General features: G+C 39.0%; 1 protein-coding gene across 4 annotated transcripts in view; it reads left to right on the top strand.

Annotated features, from left to right (window-relative positions):
- Window positions 1-26220, top strand: part of Nrg3 (neuregulin 3) — a 1086061-nt gene that overhangs the window by 473132 nt on the left and 586709 nt on the right. The gene's annotated exons all lie outside the window — the stretch shown is intronic.

Here is a 26220-nt window from a genome sequence, read left to right as displayed (position 1 = left end):
GTGTTTCCTGGGTTTTCCGAGACACCAGGTTGTATAACTCCTAAAAATGCAAGCAAGGGGATATAAGCAATGCACTCCTCGACACTGCCACTTTAAGGCTCAATAGAAGAATTAAATCAGCATTCAAAAGTTACTTCCTGCCATGCTTTTCTTCCAGCACTACCCTTGTAATTTGGTTTTCCCTGCAATTGTACGTGCTTCAGTGACCGTGTGTAACCACAAACCTTCCCTCTCCTTTATTTACTCTCCTCATCTGACACAGTTATTAAATTAATTACGCTGAATCACAAAGCATGGAAAACTGTGACTGTTCCTCTATACCGCTTTATAAAACTTTATCCCCATCATGTTTTATTAAGATGACTCAGGAAAATGTATCTCTTAGTGGTGAGATTAGAATGTGACAGCAAACCTGGCTTCCTTCAGCAACCATGAGTCCATGAAGAGGATTTGTGGCCACTGTGGACAGAGATATAAGTGTGAAAGGACTGATGAATATTGGCAGAGGTTCTCTGTCCTGTGTCAGCGTCAAGAGAAGGCAATGTTTCTTTACCTAGGACATGGAACTTGAATGTGTTTCAGTCCTCTCAGTTACATACCCCCTTCCTGTCTTCTGAATTGACCCCTATTTAAAAATTTTTATTTAATATCTACTGTCTACAAACCTGAGTGGGAAGTGAAGGAAAGTATGGACAGTTTTATCCCACACGTTTTCTGTATTTGTTATGCCCCTGAGAATCCTGGCAAGTCATATATAAGTGATCTTAATTTCTAGAGAGAAAAACATATGGGTATCCTTTTCAGAGCCTTGTCTGTGTCCAAGGTCTTTTAGTCAGTCCGCCAAGTGTTAAAGTTACCTTAGTTCCCACAGTTAGGTCATGATGTGAAAATTTGTGGTGGCATGATTTGTTAGTAGACATCATATGCTGGAGGCATAGTCCTCCATACACTGACATTTTGGTAATGGCTTTGAAGAGTCTGGGACTAGTGGAAGGTAATCAGGTCATGGATGTTCCACTGTTGTGAACAGATTAACATTATCTCCCAAGAGTGTGTCAAATTCAGTAGGAGAGGATATGTTTCCTAAGGAGCATGTTGTCATGAATAACATGACCCATTTTTTCCCTATCTCTTAGCAATGGTTATGTTTGCATCCTTTTATCTATGACTAGTTTCTTCTTTGTTTCTCTGCCACAGTGTGATACAATATCACTGGTATACTGGCAACATGATGTCTAAGTCCCCAGTCACTAGAATAATAAGCCCAATTCACTTCCTTATTTTACAAATTGCTTAGCCCCACTGACCTTGCTATAGTAACAGCAATGCAAAATCAAGCAAGACATCACACAGTCAATTAAAGCTGACCTCCGTATCCACTGAAGGGGAGACGAATTGGAAGGATCAGCTAATAAGGCAACTTTCTCTGATGGTGTTTTACCACAGATCTAACCCAAGGAATGTGTGCCAGTATGAGTCATCTGTTCTAAAACTGAATATACAGAAAAGGACAGAATGATTCAAAGCCTTTTCAAACATATGGTCTTGCTAATTCCTTAAGTTTTTGAATTTATTAGTCTTTGTTTAATTTTTTGTGTGTATTTTAGACATATCAATTGTGCAAATTATTGGGGCTCATTGTGGCATTTCCACAAATGCATGCATTGTTCAGCTGTCTTGTTCAGGCTTCTGTGCAGACACTACTCCCTTCACTCCCCAGGACCTTTCCCTATTTCTCTTCAGTTTTGTTGCCTGTTCTCCCATATCTTTCCTGTCTCTACTGTCCATTACTTCATTCTGTACTTCTTTTTGTATTAATTTTCTAGAATTGCTAACACCAAGAATGGTAGACCATACATATAGTTTAACAACTGAAATCTGTTGTTTCCCAGTTAGACCAATTAAAGGTCAATGATCAACATGACATTGGATTTGGTTTGTTTTGACTTAGACTATGTGGCACATCTTCTTTCTGTGTCTTGTCATTATGTTTCTTCTGTAGATGTCTAGTTCATATCTCTTCTTCTTCTATGAATACCCATCATAATGGATTACATTCTACCCTGTTAATTCTTGCTAACTTCAATCTGGTTTGGGAAACAGAATAGATCACTTGCCTCACAAACTTAAGCTCTGGGACAGTTGCTCCCGAGGTTGCCAGAAAAAAACAAAACAAACAAAAAAAACAAACAAAAAACCCAAACAAACAAAAAAAAAACCAAATAAGCAAACATAATCCTTCAGTAAAGAATTTTTCCACATGCATATTCACACTCTAGGACATTGGAAATTAATAGCTCACCAGAGAGATTTATTGCAACCCTTTTTAACCCACAACAGCAGGTCTCATGTTTGGAAGAGGAATCTTTGTTCATACATGTGTATGCCTAAATTTTGCATCTCATACAATTGGAAATGCATCAGCATCTTGACTATAAGGATGTGTAATACTCGGACCTTCTGTCTTCATATTTCTTGCATATTTGGGTTCTGACAACCTATTATTTAACATAGAGTGACAACAAAGCTAATCATGATAAAAGACCAGCTGTGTGCAGAATTGGAACTCAAGAATGTTAGTAGACACCTAGCCTATAAATCTCTTACTAGTATAAATACGTCACACATCACACATGCCTGCTATTCATCTCCCAGGCCTTGCCGTGTGAATATCACATATCATACTTGGCTGCTGTTTATCCCTCAAGAGTTCTGTGAATAAAAAGCACACATTTGTTTCTTCATCAGCCACTCTTTCTGAGGCAGTTATTAATACTGTGTCATTTGTGTAGCACTTTTTTTAAGTAGTGTGTTTCATTCGCTCCTCCCCTGTTTGGCAAATGTGTGTTAGACATCTTCTACCACCAAGGTACTGTTGAATAAATACATACAGAAATGAATTTAAGAATTAAATAGCACTGCAATTTGTGATGTGTTTGCAAAAGTAGTGATTGGCATGACACTCACAGCAGATTTAGTATGTATTAATTACTGGAAAATGTTCCAAGTAAAATAAGACCACATTTAATGCATTTGTTCAGCAATATAAAGACATGTATATGTATCAACTTGCCATGGTGTTTTTCAGTTACAAAATACTATGAATCAAAGTCTGAGGTAAATTTTGATGATTTTTTTATATTCTTTTTCTAAAGTAGCAAATAGAAACTTTGCTATAACAAACTTCATCATCTATCTTTCCTTGCTCTGAGAAACAACTGTGCTCTGACATAGACCTCTATTGTTGTTGACAGAATTAGTGTTAAAGCTTCCAGTAGAGATTCAAATAATACTTCATCAAACAACACAAAAGTGTTCATTCAGAGCTCTATGTGGTGACACATGCCTATAATCCCAGTACTCCACAGTCAAAAGCCGAAGATCTCTGTGACTTCTAGATCACCCTGGTTTACAAAACCGTATCCAAGATTACACAGTGAGATTCTGTCTCAAAAAGTAAACATGAACAAAATCTATACAAACTGAAAAAGTGTTTGATAAGGAAAGAGTGAGGAAAGGTCAGTATGAAAATCAAGAGGGACAGACTGATCAATAAATGGTACTCAGGCAAACCAAACCGAAAGCATACGTTTTTCCTTATTTCCTACCTAAACAGTTAGCCTCAGTGATGATGACAGTTAATGAATTAAATAAGTAAATGAAACCTGAAGAAAACAAACAAGCTTACATATTTATTAAAGTCAGTACTGTAAGGACATTTCAAACAAAAATAAATAATGGAAGAAAAAATAAGCATAATGTTGCTTTGTATCAGAATATTTGAAACATCATTGTTTGTTTGTTTTCTTTATCTAAATAACACATCAGAAACAAAAATAAAAGAGAAAACTGACCAACTAATATTGCAAAATCTTAACAACTAAGAGATGTTACATAGTATCCTAAGATTGAGACAAAAACAAAATCTAAACAGGAGTTGGAGGCCAGCCTGGTCTACAGCTTGAGATCCAGGACAGGAACCAAAACTACACAGAGAAACCCTGTCTAAAAAAATGTAGAAAAGGACAGAATACACTATTTCCTTTAAGAGGAATTCAGGTAATAACTGGACACAGGAGATACTGGACCTGACCTCTCAAGAAACGAAGTTTTTCTTTTTCATTTTTTGGGAGAAGAAGTCATTGTTTGATTTTTAGCTTAACCTATATGTAGGGACTGTTAAAAATAAATTCTCAGTTTATACATATTCTTAAAATTGTCCTAATGTTCAACATTTTTAAAAAGTGGTTCTGTGCATTCAAAAGTCACTATTTCTCAGAACACAACCAACAGAAATGTATGTTAGGAATTATATGTAGGAATGTTCACCAAGTTGTTATTTGTGATTGCAAAAAAGAAAAAAAATACTAAGGTTTGAGTTTAAATATACCTATACATTGGAAAGGACCTGCGTAGGCAGAGACTGGCTCTCCACTGTTTTAAGAGGATAGGAGTGTTCATTTTGTCATGCTATATGTAAAAACTAGCATATAAGATAAAGTTGAACATACTATATAGTGTGTTCATCTCTAAAAGGAGCTAAGTAAATAGGCAGGGAAAGGTTTGTAATGATTATCTTCTTTAAATTGTGTGTTTTCTAAGCCCTCTGTATATTACATGCTTGGCCTAAGTCACTTGAGTCCTACTTCTGGTCTTCCCATTAAGAGGTAGAGTTCCCCTGTCTCTACTCAGTCAGTGTCATTATATTTCACTGTCATTAGGCTGAGAGCAGAACTTTCAATTAAACACTTACAAATTAAACCAGTATCAGGTCTCTTCATGTGCCTGTTCCATTTTATTAATATTTCACTGATAGTCTTTACATCAGATTTTGAGAGAATAAAAACTGGATCTAGTAACAAAGACATCTTAAAAGAAATGGAGAAGAGAAGGGAAGGAAATGTGAGAAGCACCATCTATAAACATCATCTTTTTGTGAAGGAGATTGCCATCACCACTAAGACTGCTAGACAGCTAAATGGGCCTAATGTGCTCCAAGGCCAAATTTGCTTCCAAAGGCTGTGAATTTTCTGAATTGAAGCTAATTAAATGTTTCACTAGTATTCTAAGGGGGAGGGGTGAAAGATTTTCCAAACTCTGGAAATGGTCTCATTTGGTTTGGATTTGACCTAACATGATCATTTGGAAAATCTATTGACTTGAAGATTATTGAATCATTTGAAATATGGAACTTCTGGAAAAAGAAGAAAATGATTTACCAGCAGCTCCTTCTCCAAGTGACACTGAAGGGTTGTTGGACTCACACAGCCGTGATAGCAATGGAGTGTGGTGCTGAGTGGGTTTGGAGAGGCAGCAGATGGGGTGGGGAGGGGAGCCCTGGAGGCCTTGCTCCACATTGCTGTGTCCCATTCTTCATAGGGAAGGTTGGAAATCAAAGCTCCCATTTTTAAGAGAATTGATTTGGAACAGTACAACAATATCTCTGTGCTCGAATATATAAAATTACAGGACTAGCCTGGTAAGTTCTTTGCTCTGTCACTTTGTACGTCCATTAGCTCTTCAAGCTAGCAAGGGTCCTCTTTATCAAATGGTTTTCCAGTAAGTACTCTGAGAGCAGTAGATAATGATTCCCTGTGGTTGAAGCAAGTCATAGCGAAAATGGGGATCTGGCACACATCCCTGGAAGGTATCGACAAGAGAGGCTAGAGGCTGACATGCCTATAAATTCAGCCTCAGCCATACAGCCCTTGCAGAATGGGGTTAATAACAAGGTGAAGAACCTTAGAATAACTTTCAAGTCTTCTAAGAAATGCTCATCTGAAGGATTGTCATGGCCCACTAATAATGTGTATTATTTGCAATAACCATGCTTATAAGAGGTAACCCACTGATTTCTCTTGACAAGATGAGGTGAGTTATAATAATTCTTCTCTGTGGATGGAACTTGTCAAGATAGGCTCATTAACTCAGAAATCAAACAAACAACACAATGCAGGTGATGTCACAACTCCAAGACATCCATGTAGCTGGCTGCCTCTTTTAGTTTTACTTCTTTGTATTGACCAAATTTGGTAGAGTAAGATGCTTAAATGTTGTACAAAAGACAGAGAAACCACATCTATGCAGGAGTAAATTAACAGAATTTATTTTTCTAAGACTCTTAGCTTACTTTAATGTTTTCTGACTTGTTAACTCTAGCTGTACTTTTAAGTGTCATTATTATTAATTTTTTTTGTTCCATCAAATTTTTGACAAGGATCTGTGTTTTTTTTCTTCTTTTTTATTTATTATATTTGTGTTTTAATTTTACACATAAGCCATGGGTTCCCCTGTCCTCCCCACTCCCGACCCCACCCCCACCTTCTCCCCAGCCCTTCCCCTCCATTCCCATCTCCTACAGGGCCAAGACTCCCCTGGGGATTCAATTCAACCTGGTAGATTCAGTACAGGCAGGTTCAGTCCCCTCCTTCCAGGATGAGCAAAGTGTCCCTGTGTAAGCCCAAGGTTCCAAACAGCCACCTCATGCACTAAAGGATGGTCCAGGTCCCACTGACTGGGTACCTCCCAAACAGTTCAAGCTATTCAATTGTCTCACTTATCCAGAGTGCCTGATCCAGCTGGGGGCTCCACAGCTTTTGGTTCATAATTCATGTATTTCCATTAGTTTGGCTATTTGTCCCTGTGCTTTTCCAATCTTGGTCTCAACAATTCACACTCTTACAGTCCCTCCTCTTTCTTGACAATTGGACTCCTGGAGCTCCACCTGGGCCTGGCCAAAGATCTCTGCATCCACTTCCATCAGTTATTGGATGAGAGTTCCAGCACGACCATTAGGGTGTTTGGCCATCTGATCACTAGACTAGGTCAGATCAGGCTTTCGCTCAACAATTGCCAGTAGTCTACAGTGGATGTATCATTGTGGGTTTCTGGGGACCTCTCTAACACTTTGCTTCTTCCTGTTCTCATGTGGTCTTCCTTTATCATGGTCTGTTATTCCTTGTTTTCCCTTTTTGTTCTTGATCCATCTGGGATCTCCTGCTCCCAGCTCCCATCAGGCTAAAGTGTTTTGTTTTTTTAATTTCCTAGTTTAAGTATGGAGTTTATGAAACAAATATAAACACTCAAAGCTAAGAAACTAAGGCTAAAGCTTCTTATAATTTTCTACTGGCTGAGTAGCATTTTCAACAGTTACTCAGCCAAAATCATCACTCTACTATACAATAACTGAAGATTAATATATACCTGAAAATTCTGATAAAGTAATTAAAATTAAAAGCATAATAAAGAAGCATGATGCTTGATACTTCTATATCAGTGTACCTGTGTGTGCATGTGAATGATGTTGCATAGATATCATCAGCCTTCTGCAAACATGCTATTGATGGCTTTCATTGTGAACAAAAGAAAAGAAAACCAAAGAGGACTGATTCATCTACACACACACACACACACACACACACACACACACACACACACACATTCTCACTCAAACAAATCCTGGATGGTGTAGCTAATTTTTAAACCCCTGCAGAAGAAACAAAAGGGAAAATATTTGGATTGCTTGATATTTCAAAGTTGTATACAAACAGGTGACAGTCAGTACATGGCCCATGTCAGATCACTGGCAGTTGGTAGATTGCTTTGGATAAGTTACTCTTAGTTATCTTTCATTGTGAGGTTAAAAACTAGTCTTTAGATATGTTTCCAAACCTCCTCCAACCCCATCAGTTTCTGTTCACTTGTGTGGGATTGATCTGACTCATATTTCAGCTGTGAAATGGGGACGGACATGATATTTTCTGGCAGTGTCGTTGGTGTATCATATATCTGAATGTTGACCAGAAAATGGGAAATGCAATGAAAATGCATGACATGGTTGCTATGTGGTATCTAAAATTATCTAATTGATTTTTGGTCTGTCTCTAACATCTTATGATAGTGCTGTTAATTAAAACTCTCTTAAAAATCAATGCAGCACTGTTCCAGCTGATAGAGCCTGGAATTTACCTATCCTGTGACTTAATCACATTTCCCTTATAGCAGCCTGATTTATTCAGGGTGATTTACAGTTCAACAGTGTCTTTAAAGGATTTTTTTTTTTTTTTTTTTTGGAGCTAAGGATCGAACCCAGGGCCTTGCACTTGCTAGGCAAGCGCTCTACCACTGAGCTAAATCCCCAACCCATAAGGGCTGAAGAGATGGCTCAGCCATTAAAGGCTAGGCTCACAACCAAAAATATAAAGGATTTTTTAATTGAAAGGCAAAATAAATGTCTCAGTGGGTTGAGAGCATGTACTGTTCTTACAGAGGACCTGAGTTCAGTTACCAGCACCCACATCAGATGACACCCAACTATTTGTAACTTCAACTCCAGGGATATCTGAGGCCTCCAACCTCCAGACTTTGAAGGTACCTGCACTCATATGTTCCTATTCATATGCACACACGTACATAATTAAAAATAAAATGAATATTTAAAAATGATTCCCCTTTAGAAAAAGTAATTAAAATACAGATTCTTCTCTCCTTCCTGATACTTCAAACAATGTCTCCTTGCTGTTTTAAAGGTTCCCATAATGGCTGACTGATTGGAATCAGTTTCCATCTTTAACTAACAGACTGACAAATTATTTATCTTCTCTGACTCAGTTTTCTTATCCCTTAAAAGGAGGAATATTACTATTTTATGGAGCATTGTAAGACTAGCATAGAATAAGCACCACAAGTTGACAGATGAGTATAATCTATTAATTGTAAGCTACACATTCTGTCATCCTATTTGCATGGCCATGTTTGCACAGCATTGGACTCATCCCTTGTCACCTTTACAGATAGTCACAGCCTGTGTACACAAAGCCTTGTTCCTGTATTTCCCTTGAGTCCTATAATCAGATTTGAAGAAAACTGACACCTGTCTGTCATTTTCAAGAACATTGATGACTGATAGTGTTTCAGGGGCACCTTTTCAAATCAAGCATCCTTGTTGTTCAAAGAGTAGACATGAAAGAATGGAGAAATTGGAGGCAACCCTTTGTTAAGGGAATTCTCCCTTTCCACAATTTTATATATATAAAGCTGAACAATTCTATCTTCCCACCTCCTGTATGGACTGTTCCGCCTGAGATGCTACAGGCATATTTTCCATAATACTCAATCATGGGCATCAACAGGCAATTATATCTTCCTGGGGACTGCTGGCTCCTAGTTGGGATGGAAGGTGCTAGAAGACTTCCTTGATTTGAGATAGAAACATGTAGTGATGTATGTCCTAGGTAGAATAGAGCTAGTGTATCACAGATATGTTTTTTTTTAAATAAGAGCAAATCTGTAAATATTTTATCTACCAAATTTGCAATTAACTCTTGTCACTGCCTACCGTGTGCCTGTGCCAGGGTTACAGACATGCATCTCTGTATCCTGATTAACTTTCCAGCTTTTCCTATAGAATAGATAGTTTTGCTAATATTGTCTATAAACTAAGTGAAAATGAATAACAGGTTATGTTAGACAAGACAGAATAATTACAAAGCAATTGAAACAGAAATTCATAGGAAATCAAGCCTACCACATGCTTTTGTGTTCCATTTAAAATTAATTGTTAAAAAAATACAGAAGAATATACAGAGCAGGGTGCCCTGGGTTTTTTGTTGTTGTTGTTTGTTTGTTTGTTTTTTGTTGTTGTTTTGTTTTTTGTTTATTTGTGTGTGTGTTTTAATTTTACACATCAGCCATGGGTTCCCCCATCCTCCCCTCTCCTACCCTCTCCCCATCCCCTCCCCTCCATTTCCATCTCCTCCAGGGCCAAGACTCCCCTGGGGATTCATTCAAACTTGGTGGATTCAGTCCAGGGGTCCAGTCCCCTCCTTCCAGGCTGAGCAAAGTGTCCCTGTGTAAGCCCAAGGTTCCAAATAGCCAGCTCATGCACTAAGGATAGGTTTGCGTCCCACAGCCTGGATGCCTCCCAAACAGTTCAAGCTATTCAATTGTCTCACTTATCCAGAGGGCCTGATCCAGCTGGGGGCTCCACAGACTTTGGTTCACAATTCATGTGCTTCCATTCCTCTGGCCTTTCATCCCCAAGCTTTTTCCAATTCTGGACTCAACAATTCAGGCTCCCACAGTCCCTCCTCCTTCTTGACAACTGGACACATGGAGCTCCACCTGGGGCCTGGCTGAGGATCTCTGCATCCACGTCCATAAGTCACTGGATGAGAGTTCCAGCACAACTGTCAGGATGTTTGGCCATCTGATGACCAAACTAAGTCAGATCAGTCTTTCTCTCGAACACTGCCAGCAGTCTACAGAGGATGAATTACTGTGGACCTCAGGGGACCTCTCCAGCACTCTGCCCACTCCTGTTCTCATGTGGACCTCATAGATTATGGTCTACCATTACTTGTTCTCCCTTTCTATTCCTGATCCAGCTGGGATCTCCTGCTCCCCCAAGCCACCCTTACCTCAAACCTTGCCCTTCATTTCTCCCACCTTCATCCAGGTTGCTCATGTAGATCTCATCCATTTCTCTGTCATTGGGTGATCCCTGGGTCTTTCCTAGGGTCCTGTTTTCTAGGTAGCCTCCCTGGAGTTGTGTAGCAGTCTCTTCATCTTTGTTTTACATCTAGTATCCTTCTATGAGTGAGTACATACCATGTTTGTCCTTCTGAGTCTGGGTTACCTCACTCAGGATGATTTTTTCTAGATCCATGCATTTGCCTGCAAACCTCATGATGTCATTGTTTTTCTCTGCTGAGTAGTACTCCATTGTGTATATGTACCATATTTTTTTTTATCCTTTCTTCAGTTGAAGGGCATGTAGGTTGTTTCCAGGTTCTAGCTATTACAAACAAAGCTGATACGAACATAGCTGAGCAAATGTCCTTGTGGTATGATTGAGCATACCTTGGGTATATGCCCAAGAGTGCTATAGCTGGGTCTTAGGGGAGATGGATTCCCAATTTTCTAAGGAAGCACCATATTGATTTCCAAAGTGGCTGAACAAGCTTGCATTCCCACCAGGAGTGGAGGAGAGTTCCCCTTGCTCCACATCCTCTCCAGCATAAGCTGTTTTCTGTGTTTTTGATCTTAGCCATTCTGACAGGTGTAAGGTGGTATCTCATAGTCATTTTGATTTGCATTTCCCGGATAATTAGGGATGTGGGGCAATTCGTTAAATGTCTTTCAGCCATTTGAACTTCCTCTGTGGAGAATTCTCTGTTTAGTTCTATAGCCCATTTCTTAATTGGACTGTTGGGCATTTTGATGTCCTATTTCTTGAATTCTTTATAGATTCTGGATATCAGCCCTCTGTCAGATGTGGGGTTGGTGAAGACCTTTTCCCATTCTGTAGGCTGTTGCTTTGTCTTGTTGACCGTGTCCTTTGCTCTATAAAAGCTTCTCAGTTTCAACAGGTCCCACTGACTGATTGCTTCTCTCAGTGTCTGTGCTACTGGTGTTATATTTAGAAAGTGATCTCCAGTGCCAATGCATTCAAGAGTAGTTCCTACTTTCTCTTCTATCAGGTTCAGAGTAGCTGGATTTATGTTGAGGTCTTGGATCCACTTGGACTTAAGTTCTGTGCATGGTAACAGATATGGATCTATTTGCAGCCTTCTACACATTGACATCCAGTTATGCCAACACCATTTGTTGAAGATTCTTTGTTTTTTTCTATTGTACATTTTTGGCTTCTTTGTCAAAAATTATATGTTCATAGGTGTGTGGATTAATGTCAGGGTCTTCAATTTGATTCCACTGGTCCACATGTCAGTTTTTATGCCAGTGCCAAGCTGTTTTTATTACTGTACCTCTGTAGTAGAGCTTGAGGTAGGGGATTGTAATGCCTCCAGATGTTGTTTGACTGTACAGGATTCATTTGGCTATCCTGGATTTTTTGTTTTTCCATATGAAGTTGAGTATTATTCTTTCCAGATCTGTGAAGAATTGTGTTGGTAATTTGATGGGGATTGTGTTGAATCTGTAGATTGCTTTTTGTAAGATCACCATTTTTACTATATTAATCCTGCCTATCCATGAGCATGGGAGGTCTTTCCATTTTCTGACATCTTCTTCAATTTCTTTTTTCAGGGACTTAAAGTTCTTGTCATATAGGTCCTTCACATGCTTAGAGTAACCCCAAGGTATTTTATATCATTTGTGGCTATTGTAAAGGGTGATGTATCTCTGATTTCCTTCTCAGCCTGTTTGTCTATTGTATATAGGAGGGCTACTAATTTTTTTTTTTTTTTTTTAGTTTATCTTGTATCCTGCTATGTTGCTGAAGGTTTTTATTAGCTGTATCAGTTCCTTGGTTGAATTTTTGGGGTCACTCATATATACTACCATGTCATCTGCAAATAGGGAAAGCTTGACTTCTTCCTTTGTAATTTGTATCCCCTTAATCTCCTTATATTGTCTTATAGCTCTGGCCAGAACTTCAAGTACTATATTGAATAAATATGGGGAGAGGGGACAGCCTTGCCTTGTTCCTGATTTTAGTGGTATTGCTTTGAGTATCTCTCCATTTAATTTGATGTTGGCTGTTGGCTGTTGGCTTGCTGTAGATTGCCTTTATTATGTTTAGGTATGTTCCCTGTATTCCTGATCGCTCCAAGACCTTTATCATGAAGGGGTGTTGGATTTTGTCAAATGCCTTTTCTGCATCTAGTGAGATGATCATGTGGTTTTTTTCTTTGAGTTTGTTTATATGGTATATTACATTGACAGACTTTCGTATGTTGAACCACCCTTGCATCCCTGGAATGAAGCCTTTTGATCATGGTGGACAATTGTTTTGATGAGTTCTTGGAGTCTGTTCCCCAGTATTTTATTGAGTATTTTTGCATCAATGTTCATGAGGGAGATCTGTCTGTAGTTCTCTTTCTTTGTTGCATCTTTATTTGGTTTAGGAATCAGGGTAATTGTAGCCTCATAGAAGGAGTTTGGTAATATGCCTTCTGCTTCTATTGTGTGGAACAATTTAAAGAGTATTGGTATTAAGTCTTGTTTGATGATCTGGTAGAATTCTGCAGTAAAACCATCTAGTCCTGGGTTTTGTTGTTGTTGTTGTTGTTGGGAGACTTTTAAGGACTGATTCTATTTCCGTGGGGGTTATTGGACTATTTAAATGGTTTATCTGGTCTTGATTTAACTTAGGTATATGGTACCTATCCAGAAAATTATCCATTTTTTTTTTTTTTTAGATTTTCCAGTTTTCTGGAGTAGAGGTTTTTGAAGTATGACCTAATGATTCTCTGGATTTCCTCATTGTCTGTTGTTATGTCCCCCTTTTCATTTCTGATTTTGTTAATTTGGATTCTCTCTCTCTCTCTCTCTCTCTCTCTCTCTCTCTCTCTGTCTGTCTTTTGGTTAGTTTGGACAAGGTCTTGTCTATCTTGTTGATCTTCTCAAATAACCAACTCTTTGTTTCATTGATCCTTTGTATTGTTCTCTTTATTTCTATTTTATTGATTTCAGCTCTCAATTTGATAATTTCCTGGCGTCTATTCCTCCTGGGAGACTTTGCTTCTTCCTGTTCAAGGGCTTTCAGGTGTGCTGTCAAGTCAATAGCATGAGATTTCTCCAGCTTCTTTATGTGGGCATTTGGTGCTATGAATTTCCCTCTTAACACTGCTTTCATAGTGTCCCATAAGTTTGGGTATGTGGTGTATTCATTTTCATTGATCTCTAGGAAGTCTTTAATTTCTTTCTTTATTTCTTCCTTAACCCATTGGTGATTCAGTTGAGCATTATTCAGTTTCCATGAGATTGTAGGATTTCTGTAGTTTTTTTCTGTTGTTGAAATCTAACTTTAAACCATGGTGGTCTGATAGAACACAGGGGGTTATTCCAATTATTTTGTATCTGTTGAGATTTGCTTTGTGGCCATGTATGTGGTCAGTTTTAGAGAAGGTTCCATGGGGTGCTGAGAAGAGGGTATATTCTTTTTTGTTTGGGTGGAATGTTCTGTAGATATCAATTAAGTCCATTTGAGCCATAACATCAGTTAAGACCATTATGTCTCTGTTAAGTTTCAATTTGGCCAATCTGTCCAGTAGTGAAAGTGGGGTGTTGAAGTCTCCCACTATTAATGTGTGGGGTTTTATATGTGATTTAAGCTTTAGTAATGTTTCTTTTACATATGTGGGTGCTCTTGTGTTTGGGGTGTAAATGTTCAGAATTGAGACTTCATCTTGGTGGATCTTTCCTGCAATGAGTATGTAATGTCCTTCATCATCTCTTTTGATTGATTTTAGTTTGAAGTCTATTTTGCTGGATATTAAGATGCCTACACCAGCTTGTTTCTTAAGACCATTTGATTGGAAAGTCTTTTCCCAGCCTTTTATTCTTAGGAGGTGTCTGTCTTTGAATTTGAGGTGTGTTTCTTGTATGCAGCAGAAAGATGGATCCTGTTTTTGTATCCATTCTGTGAGTCTGTGTCTTTTTATAGGTGAATTAAGTCCATTGATATTAAGGGATATTAATGACCAGTGATTGTTCGTTCCTGTTATTATTTTTATTTTTTGGTGGTAGTATGTGTGTACTTTTCTTCTTTGGGGTTTACTGCTGTGGCGTTATCTATTGCCTGTGTTTTCATGGGTGTATCTGCCTTCCTTAGGTTGGAATTTTCCTTCTAGTGCTTTCTGTAGGGCTGGGTTTGTGGATAAGTATTGTTTAAATCTGGTTTTGTCTTGGAAGGTCTTGTTCACTCCATCTATGATGATTGAGAGTTTTGCTGGGTATATTAGTCTAGGCTGGCATCCATGATCTCTTAGTGTCTGCATTATATCTGTCCAGGTCCTTCTGGCTTTCAAAGTCTCCATTGAGAAATCGGGTGTTATTCTGATGGCTTTGCCTTTATAAGTCACTTGGCCTTTTTCCTTTGCTGCTCTTAATATTCTTTCTTTATTCTGTATGTTTAGTTGTTTAATTATTATGTGGCAAGGGGACTTTTTTGGGGGGTCTAGTCTGTTTGGTGTTCTATAGGCTTCTTGTATCTTCATAGGCATTTCGTTCTTTAAGGTGGGAAAGTTTTCTTCTCTGATCTTGTTAAATATATTTTCTGTGCCTTTGAGTTGGTATTCTTCTCCTTCCTCTATCCCTATTATTCGTAGGTTTGGTCTTTTCATGGTGTCCCAAATTTCTTGGACATTTTGGATCATGACTTTGTTGGTTTTAGTGTTTTCTTTGACTGATGAATCTATTTCTTCTACCGTATCTTCAATACCAGAGATCCTCTCTTCCATTTCTTGCATTCTGTTGGTTATACTTGCATCTGAAGTTCCTGTTTGTTTACTCAGATTTTCTATTTCCAGCATTCCTTCTGCTAGTGTCTTCTTCATTTTGTCTATTTCCCTCTGCAGGTCATGGACTGTTTCCCTTGTTTTTTTCCTGATTTTCTTTCAGGGACTTATTGTTTTCTTCTGCTTTAATTGTCCTTTCCTCTAGTTTTTTATAATGTTCTTCCCATTTTTTTTTTGTTTGTCTGTTCCTCCAATTTATTTTTTATTTTCTTTAAAAGGCTCTAGCCTCTTCATGATGTTACTTATAAGGTTTTTTTCTTCTTCTTCCATTCTTTGATGTTCATGTCTAGCTTTTGGGGAAGGGCTAGGTTCTGGTGATGCTGTGTTGCTCTTTATTTTGTTGTATGTACTTCTGCCTTGGTGTCTGCCCATCTCCTTGTGGATTCGTTCTTGGTCTTATCTGTGTACCTGGTCCAGACAGAGCTGACAGATTTAGGGAGCCTCTCTCTGGTCCAGATGAATGTTCTGGGCCAGATGGGAGCTCTGGTCCAGATGAGAGTGCTGGCCGGATAGGAGCTGGGGGACTGGACTCTGAGTCTCAGGAAGTCCCTGGGATTCCCTTACCTTATCCAGATGGGAGTTCTGGGACAGGATGGAAGCTCTGGTCCAGATGGGAGTTCTGGGGCAGATGGGAGCTGGGGGCTCTCTGGTCCAGATGGGAGATCCGAGACAGGATGGAATACTGGACACTGGTCTCTAAGTCTCCAGAAGTAGCTCGTGTCTCCAGCAGATGGGTGTGGGGGCAAGGCGTTGAGGTTGTAGTTTCCACTGGAGGGTCTCTCTGTTCTCTGGTCCAGATGGGAGTTCAGGAGCAGATGGGAGCTGGAGGCTGGTCTCTGGGTCTCAAGAAGTGGCTGGGGTCTCTCGGGCAAATGGGTGTGGGGGCAGAGTGTGGAGAGTGCAGGGTCTGCCTGCAGTCTTGGAAAAGGGGAGCATTCCCACAGGGCCCGCTGATTGGCAGGAAACTGGGGCCAAGTTTGGCAAGTCCTCCCAGGATGGTGCCCAGGGGTGGGCACCCTGAGGTTTTTTATATACCCCATGCCTGTATTTGTACATATCCTCATGTGATTTGTATTTTATTTAGTTACCTAGTATTAATAAAACTGGGTATATAGAGATTGTTCAGAAGTTAAAAGTACTGATTGCTCTTCCGGAGGATCTGGGTTCATTTCCCAGTACCCAAACAATGGCTAACAGTCATCAGTAACTCTAGCTTCAGGAGTTCAAAATCATCTTCTGGACTCCATGGCAGCAGGTAAATATGTAGTACACAAACATACATGAAGACAAAATGCCTATACACATAAATAAATGAATAACAGTTTTAAAAACTTGAAAAATGAGATGAGGACATTAGTTTTCTTTTTGCTGAAAAAAATAAGAGATAGGCTAATTTCTATATGACCATGGTTATTCGAATGGTTTTATAAATATGAAGAAATAGTTTTAGTCACATGAAGCAGAATGCAGAATCATGTGGGCACATGTATTTATACATGACCAAATGCTGTTGTGCAAAGCACTGAAGTTTTGTGGAAAACTGGACAAACAGGAGCCCTCTGTACATACCTTGGAAATTTATAGACCAGAGACATCAACACAGTTTGATGCTAGCAGAGATGCTGGACAAATTCTCACCATCCCTGGTCAGTAAACCCTGGACTTAGGGCAGCAGGGAGATCCTTTCCAGAGTGGCCAATTAATAAGTTACATGACTGAAAATATTTACACACAGAAGCATGGAAACATGAGGTGATTAAAAGATAAGCAGATTAAAATCATAAAATTTAAATTGCTGAAAAATATGCATGCACACATACATGCATACTCATGCATAAACACACATACACATACCTGTAAGTGCTACCAGATGTAACATATAATCATCCTCTGTGTTTTTTCTCCACCCCTCCCACCCGCCCCCAAAAAATCCATGTATATTTTATACACTCATTTCATCCTTGCCATCACCTCTTAGGCCTACCCAATGTTCGAGGCACAATAAAGAGTGGCAGAAAAATATTAATAAGTGTTCTCAAAGGAAAAAAAAAACTCATAAAAGAGGGATCTTGATGGGCCTTTCCTAGTTCAATTTTGTGTGAAGGGTTCTGTGATGCAGATATAAGATATCAGATATCCATGCTCTTGGGAGCCCTGGGAGCTCCCAAGATGAGGTAGCAGCAGGATTTGCATTTGATAAGATAAGAGCCCTCTCTCTCTCTCTCTCTCATTTGAAGTCTGCTCTTGCTTGCCAACAAGGACATGGATTGTTGAGCAGTTATTGGGGAAGAGCTCCTTCAAATCATGGGAGGGAGGAAATGTCAATATTATTTAGATGCAAATGAAAACAGTCACTTCTTTTCTGAATTATTTTCTCTCCCATCCAGGTGAGTCTCAAAGACTGAATGATACAAGATAACATCACTCATATGTTCAAACTATTTTTATTGTGAATGTATAGTAGAGATAAGAGTCTCATTTTTATGACCAAGTGTCATGCTTATTAAATTATGAAATCAAGAATATTCACCCAAAATTGACATAGAGCCTTCATCTGCACATGTGATACATTTGTTTAAAAAAAAAAAAACACTTCATAATATAATACAATTAGTTTCTTTGAATATTAATAACTTGGCATTATACTTATAAGAAATATTGTTTTTCAACTGTTCATTTTTTTTCATAAGGAGTTGAACAGATTCATTCAAGGGTACATTTATCATTACTATTAATCATCAGTGAATAATACTATTTTGGGGATTTTTATTGACATATTCAAAGAAAAATGTCCTACATTTTTCCAGCTGAGGAATATTTTTTCCTGTTACAGCCTACTATGAGGACAAAATAGGCTCAAAGTCCGGAAGCCACATTTTGGCATTCACAGCAACACAAAGATTTAGTGGAAACCAGGAAAGAAACCCTTAAGATTCTGACAATTGGTGGTTTTCTAGCTTCACAAACACTGCTTTCTCTCTTCAAAAAATGCTAAAATGCAGTGGAAGGAGTTATCATTTCAGTGGGAGGCTTCATTAAATAAATAAACCCCAGGCTTTAGGGCAGAGATGAGACCATGGAGAACAAAGAAGATATCCAGAGGAGAGCATGCCCTAAGCCTGGCCTGCATGGGGTCTTCTGACAGCAGGTTGATCCCAGTGACCCTGTGCTCCTGAAGGGCAGAGAATCAATTAGGAACTCTGAATGTTCAGCTCTCAGGCTCTGGAGAGCAAGGCTTGTGTGCCAGTGGGTATCTCCGCTGCTGGAGGAAAGCATTCTCTGGAAGTTAGACAATAGAAGCTAATAATAGGCAAAGGGGAGTAAGAAAGCACCAGCTTGGAAAGAATTGTCAGGAAGGATGAGCTGATAAAGCGTGGACTTTAAATAAGGTCACAGTGTTGCTACCATTTGGGGTGTTCTTCTGGGCTAATTTAGAGACACAATCAGAGTCACATGCATGACTTACTCTCTTTGACAAGGTTTTATTTGCAGTGCACTCAAAGCTCTTTCTATTCTGCCTGGGTTAGCATATGTGAAAGAAATAATGATTATTTTAATGATATTAAATAGCAGCTTTGATCTCTTCTACCACAGGCTAAGCAAAACATTATCTGGATGTATAAAATGATCCATTTGTGAATACAGGTCCTATTTCTACATAGTATTCCTGTTCACCCACCTGATGCTCCCCCTGCTCTCTAGCTTCTTCTTTGATACTGGGACCTATCATCTACTGAGTAAAGATAATTCAAGTGAATGAAATAAAATTCTTTGGGACTACAGAGATGGCTCAGTGGTTTACATCACTGACTGCTCTTCCAGAGAACTGGAGTTCAATTTCTAACACTAATGTGACAGCTTACAACCATTTGTAACTCCAGTTACAGCAGATCTGATGTCTTCCTCTGCCTCCATGGGTACCATACATGCATGTGGTTCACATGCATACTTGCTGACAAAACAATAATATATGTAATTTTTTTTAAATTTACAAACACTTATTGTCCTTAATTTTTAGAGCTTAATATGAAGTATCAAATAGGTGATAAAAGCAGTAATAACTGTCTTCTATTTTATTCTTTTCAGTGTTAAGCACAAGTTTAGGCCATTTCTACAATGTTTCATGATTACCTATTCATTGCTTCCATTAAATATGAAAAGGAATGCTGTGTCCCACTGGGTACAAGAAAAAAGGATGCCCCTCAGGAAAGTGATATTGGTCATCAGGTGGCAGGACTGGCTGCCAGTATAGGGTCTGTCTTATTATGAAGTCCTGGATAAGGCATTTTGTCAAACTTACATCAATGGAAAACTCAACATAAGGGCTTGAGAGATGGATCAATGGCTTAAGAACACTTGCTCCTCTTGAACGAGGCCAATGGTTTAATTCAAAGTACCTACACTGGGTGGCACACAATCACCTATAAATCTAGCTCCAAAGAATCCAATTCCCTCTTTGGTCTCCACATTCAAAGCATTCATGTTGTGCTGCTATGTGATTAGACTTTTCCTGGGGGGATGCACAGCACACATGTCTACTCACCTCAGTTAGGGAGTCCACCACAGACCAGAGTATGGATACCACCAAAGTCCAATTGGGTGACCCAATGAGTTTCATTGGGTTAGTTACAGGAATATGAGGGATTATTTACAGAAGTAAAAATATCTCAAAGACAGCTGAATCACCCAAACCCACCCGTGACCAGGTGAAAACTCACAAAAGCTAGGAACTTGGCACATAATTCACAGCCTAAAGGCAGCTCAGCAGGTAGAGAATGTCCTTTTCAAGGGACTCCATTGGTCAAAACCTCTTTCAGGTAGCTTGGCTGGTTTCTGCTTTTTCCAGGCAGCAGTCTGGTCTGAGAGGTTTCTCTGTGGCTTGTCTTGTCTGAGAGGGACCCTCAGGAGTCATCATTGCTTAATGGGGGTGATGGTGGTGATGGTAATGAATCTAGTCAGATTCAGGAATTTCCTGAAGCCACTTTGAGTTATCTTCTGTCTTAAATAGCCTTCTTACAGGGTGGACTGTCTCAATCTCTTAGGAAACTGCTACACAGCAGATACACATGTATACAGAGAAACACTCACAAATATACATGATTTGTAATTAAGTAGATATTGTCTTAAAAACTCACCACAGGCCAAGGTTGAATACATAAAAGCCCAAGTTCTTCTCCCTCTGAAGATTCTGATTAAGATCTAAGAATCACGATTTTACTGGTTTCACTCCTGAGAACTGCATGGAAAACAATCAGTAATACTGATGTCCCTCAATCTTTAACAAATACATAGAACATCTATCTGTATGAGGATTCAGTTCAAGTGTACATTCAGAGACACTAGTTCTGGGATGAGACCTAAGATTCTCCAGGTGTTGCCCATTTCGGCTTGAATAAAGGCCCACTGTCCACACTGGACAGAAGGATAGAATCTTATTACTCAGCACAGAATGGGACATCATGATCCTGTCCAGAAGTCTGAATGTTTCTTCTACTTCCATATATTTGAAGCACAATAATTATGCCTGAATTGGTCTTCTTGTGCCCTTTTGCTAACATATCTCCATGTTCTCTGGAAGACCTTCCTTATCTCCCCAAGTTACCTTGTAAGCTCACATACCTCCCAATAAATATCCTTCAGTTCCTGCAGCAGGGATTGTTCCCATGGCTCTCTCATCTGCAGCAGCATCACAAGCCATTGTTTCTGCAAGCTTCTGTTACAACATGGCTCTCATATGTCGTGGCTTTGGGCAGTTTGTCCAAGTTGATGGAAAGGATTCTTGGTAATATTCAAAGCCATGGATGCAGCCAGCACTTGTTAAAGAGTTGCAGTAACCATACTTTCCCAATTGTCTGTCTCATCTAGGATAATACATCTAGGGATTGAAATATGTGCATGTATATATTTAACATGTCATTTTAAAACTAGGGAAGTTCTGACATGTTAAACCCAGCAACATACTAAGTAAATTTTACAGAAGGCAGTGCTTTTCAAAAGGACAATATTGATTTATGAAGATCTGTTCAAAGCTAGACTTTTCTACTTTCTAGTGGTATGATATTTGGTTTGTATTGTCCTTAATTTCTTTATTGAGTAGGAGTGGAATTGGAGGTCACTTCTAAAGGTCACTTTAGATTAGCTATTGAGAAAACTGAGTGAGCTGTGTCTTTTTCCCTGTGTTGAAAAACACTATGAGCTGGCTGTATTCCCAGCAAATTAAAAAAAAAAAAAAAAAAAAAAAAAAGAGGTACTTCAGGAAAACAAGCTGTTTCTGGAAGAAGATGTTGTTGCCCAGTGGTTTAAGTTAAGTTAAGTGGTTTCACAGAGAAACCTGCACAATGTAGACATCTAGGACCTCTCTCTGCCTGTACTTCTCATTCTGGCATATCCATGTGCATAGCCAGGGGTTGGTCAAAGGCCAGGCCCTGTCTGTTGGTGTGTAGGGGTACATCTAGTATCCTATCACTTAGAAGGCTGAGGCAGAAGATTGTGAATTTGAAGCCATCCTAGGCTACAAGGAAACCCCTGTTATTAAATCCATAAATGAGCAAACCCAGAGGAAAATTCTGGATCAATAGGTTGGGGTGGGGCTGCAATTTTGCATCCCCAGTAAGTCTCTAGTATGCTATGGGTATGGGTAATCATGGGATTGTCTTTGGCTAGCAAGGCCTTCAAACAGACTCCCTCAATGTCAATTGTACAACATTAAGATGTCCACACTGAAACACTAAAAGCCATTCAGAGCTCTGTAAGATTTTACAGCTGCCCAGGTGATTCCAGTCAGCAGCTAAGTGAGAGGTACAGCTCTGCTCTGCTGCCACAAGCCATGTACTTGCTGCCCAGCTCTTCTTATTTACAAGTACATGATTGTAATGCCAGTGCACCTCAATGCAAGTACTTTCCAGCCACTTCCACATTACCAGCAGAGGAAATGGATTATGTGGGGACATGCTGCTGCTGTCTTAAAGCACCTTTTCAGCCTGTGTTTACGTAGTCTAAGCATTCCCCTTTCGATTTCCTTCTAGTCCAGACCAACTTTGTGTTCTTCCTCTGTACCCTGTGGGTGTATTTCCAGATTGCTACAGATGACTTTATAATAGTCTCTTTTACATTATCAGTGTAACCCACATCTCTAAGTCCAGAGAGTCCACTGCTATAGTTTTGAAGGATTTCTATTGCTCCCAGAACTTCCTTTTCTTTTCAGGTTTTTTCAATCTTCACTCATGCTCTTGTTCACATCGACTGACTACGAACTTTCCATCAAGCCTCTGAGAGCACCAGGGAAATTTGTACAAACATCGAAAGCTTTGCATGTGCTGTGTCTTTGAAATTAGAACCTAAAAATTAAATTGTTTGAGCAAGTTCCTGGCTTTTCATTGAAAAATATTTGGCAGACATTGGCTCAACTTCTATGCACTAATTTGATAGGTGTAACTTTTGTAGTCTATTTGTCTTTAATAAACCTTTTATATCTTTTATAAGATCACAATGTAAATTTATACATTATTTTCTTTATCTGTCATACTTTGTAGAGCACTCGGAAGATAATGAGCTGTTACGTAAGAGATCAACTTTTTCCTTTTATGCATATTTCATATATTCTTACCAACTAATGCTGCTAGTTCATTCACTGTGTAGACGGCACAGCAAGAGGCCTTGTTGCAAAGGTGGTTTCATTTAATAGATTCTCCAGTTTTGCACATGTGAAGAAAACATGCACCCATGGTCCTGCATAGTCATGGTAAGAAACGTGAGACCGTGAGATGAACTGAAACTCTGTGTGTGTGTGTGTGTGTGTGGGGTGTGTGTGTGTGTGTGTGTGCGCGCGCACGCGCGCACTTGTATGTGACTCTGCTGCCAATGGCATCCTGCAGATGCTTTAGGATGCCAGAATTAGAGGAAACTTGAAGCATTTTATTAAGGAGCTTAAATTCTTCTGAGAGGATAGAAATCAAGAATCTAAGCCATGCTGTCCAATTCAAAATGAAGAGTGCTTGTCTAGGAAGAAGAGAATGGACTGATTGATATCAAGGGCAAGAAGTCAAGAAGCACAGAGAGCTCACAATAAAAGACACCCATTTAAACCCACAGCCTGAGAACATGCTGCTGGCAATAAGGTCTTCCCTAGCTTCACCCTTTCCAGCATATGTGGGTTAGGGAGACCTATAACCCCGTAAAGCAGACAGACTACCTCTAACCTACTTATCTCCAGAAGGCTGAGATTTCTATAAAGAAAACGTCCAGGCCTGCCTGGCTTGCTGATTTTTCAAAAAGGCTACCACTTTGCTCAATGCTGCCACCATGTGACAGAGACCACAGTAGCAACACTTCTAGCTGAATAACCATCACCTCTTGCTTAGGCATTTGGACTAGGAAGTGAAAAGAGTTAAGTTTTGAAGGATTGGTAAAAAGACTATCTTGAACTTTCAGTCCCTATGGGCAACTGAGAGCCTGATATCTCAAATTATTTGGAATGTTATTTGGTTTGGTTTTCTTTTTGGTTCAAAAAAAAATACATGTGTAGTTATAGGGAGAAAAAGAATTTTACCATCACCCTAGGTGTTTGCTGACTTCCCTTCCCCAATACCAGCCTGGAGAACTATGAAGAGTAAACATTTATACATGGGAAGTATTCTAAGACACACATCCCCCAAAACCTTCTGCAAGAAATACATGCTGGACGTGTCTTCTGCAGCCTGAATAGAAGAGCCAGGTGTTGCTATGGGGTATAACCCAGGAAAGGAGGGAGTTGAATTTTGTTAGTACTTCCCTCCATCTGAGTCACTCAGACTTGCTATGACAATATGGATTAGGCTAGATGAAACTTGGGTAATAACCATAGATGGGGAGCCAACGGGCAATAATTAAATTAGGTCATGCTTTTCCTATCTTTCCCTCCCCTCATCCCACCTAAAGCAGTGGTTCCCCCTACAGATGCCCTTCTCAGGGACAGAGAATAAAGTCTGGATCTGACGGATAGTTACAGAGGGTGTAGTGAAGTGATCTGTGGTTTCCTGGACTATGAGACTCTCACATTAGTTTCATCTCATGTGGCTCCTCTCCCATGAGCAACTTGAAGAACTTCTCTGAAAACAAGACTTGGATTACTATGTTTACTAATTACAAGGATGGGATAGTTCATTCAACTTCTCTCTGTCAATTTACTCCTTAGTAACATGTGTGTGATATTAACAGTACTTTCATCATTGGTCTGCCAAGAGGATGAAATGAATTAATAAATGAGGAATATAGATTTTGAAGTGTCAACTTCGAGATATTCTCTCTTTATGTAGGAGATGGTTTAGATATGTGGAGCAATGGCTTGAATATATTAGAACGAAGGTTGTAGCTAGACATTCTGATGATTGCCTTTGAATTGTAACATAACCTGGATCAGAACTGTGAAACCAATGATAATGTTAAAACAGGGGTAATGTTAAAACAGACAGGCATTCAGAGTGAAACCCTAATAGAGATGTTTATAGAAAAGAAAAAATAAATAAAAGCAGGGAGATTTACTAAAAAAAAGTAAGAATGAACAGCCAAATTTAAAATAGAAAAACAAAGAAGAATGACAATCAAAAACAAAAATCATGAAAGCAAAAATCATAAAACAAAAATCATGAAAATCCATTTATCAACCATTTAAATTATTTTCAAGAGCAATATTATGATCTTCAATACAAAGTTCTATGAAATCACACTCAGCAGAATTAATCACGGCTTGCTATTTCTCCTCAATACTTTAGAGAACTATTTCTGCAGTGGGTCATGCCCAATCTGTGCTGTAGAGCCTCTTACTTGTGGCTACCATGACTTGACTCACTTTTTAAAACATCTAAACAATATTTCAAGGACAGTAAATTTTAACATTTTTTAAAAAACAAAATCAGTTTAGGATTATTTCCTTTTCTACCATTCAATGCAATTAAGATGAACAATCTCAAAAATATATGAAACTTTTACTCATAGGAATTAATTAGTAAGAAGATAAAATAAATTCCATTTGACCATTATTTATGGAAATTCTATAATGTACCCCCAAAGACAGTAAGTGCTGGAAATAATGCATTAGTGTGAAACATAAAGTAAAAGACTTTAAAGGTTTCTCTGCATAGCTTTGCTCCTTTCCTGGAACTCGCTCTGTAGACCAGGCTGGCCTCAAACTCATAGAGATTCGCCTGCCTCTGCCTCCTGAGTGTTGGGATTAAAGGCCACCACCCAGAGTAAAAGACTTTTTTAAAGGAAGAAGTAATTAACAGTGTTAATTACAGCAATAAATAAGACATCAGTTGATATGCCACTGCAGGTAGGAGAACTTTCCTAGCACTTACCCTTAGACGAAGATCCATCCACAGGCATTCAGTGAGTGGTGGGAGAGGGAGAAACAATCTTCTCCATAGATGAGCACCCTGATAGGTGATCCAGTCTCAAGTGATCATTCCTAAACCCAGGAATATATGAGCAGCACCAGGTGGGGTCAGTAGTGTGTGTGTGTGTGTGTGTGTGTGTGTGTGTGTGTGTGTGTGTAAAACAGTAATTATCAAAAATGAGATCATGACTTTAGAAAGTGAGGGAGGCAGAGGGGTTGGAGGAGGAAGAAGGAGGGGAAGAAATGATGTAAGTACTGTACTTATAAACATTAAGTGAACAAATCCTGAAATGGAAAAGAAGAAGAAAAGAATGATCATACATTTAGTAAGTATTCAAATGAGATAGTAAGAATTACTTGATTTGTATCATGGAGCAAGATGATAGTTAGAAATTAGTTAGATAAGTTAGTTCAGATATTAATTAGAGATCAGAGAGTACAGAAATAAACACAGAACAATGTAATGGAACTATCTATCTATTAGACTGGAAACAATTCTTAAAAGAAAAACAAAATGCTAGTTGAAGTATATGTGGTGGTATTGTGTTCCCTGAAATATTGTGCACTCTAATAAATTTATCTTGGGTC

Source organism: Onychomys torridus, chromosome 9 (genome assembly GCF_903995425.1).
Source record: "Onychomys torridus chromosome 9, mOncTor1.1, whole genome shotgun sequence".
Classification (NCBI taxonomy): Eukaryota; Metazoa; Chordata; class Mammalia; order Rodentia; family Cricetidae; genus Onychomys; species Onychomys torridus.
Note: the sequence above shows the minus strand (reverse complement) of the source record. Positions and strands in the feature narration are given on the sequence as shown.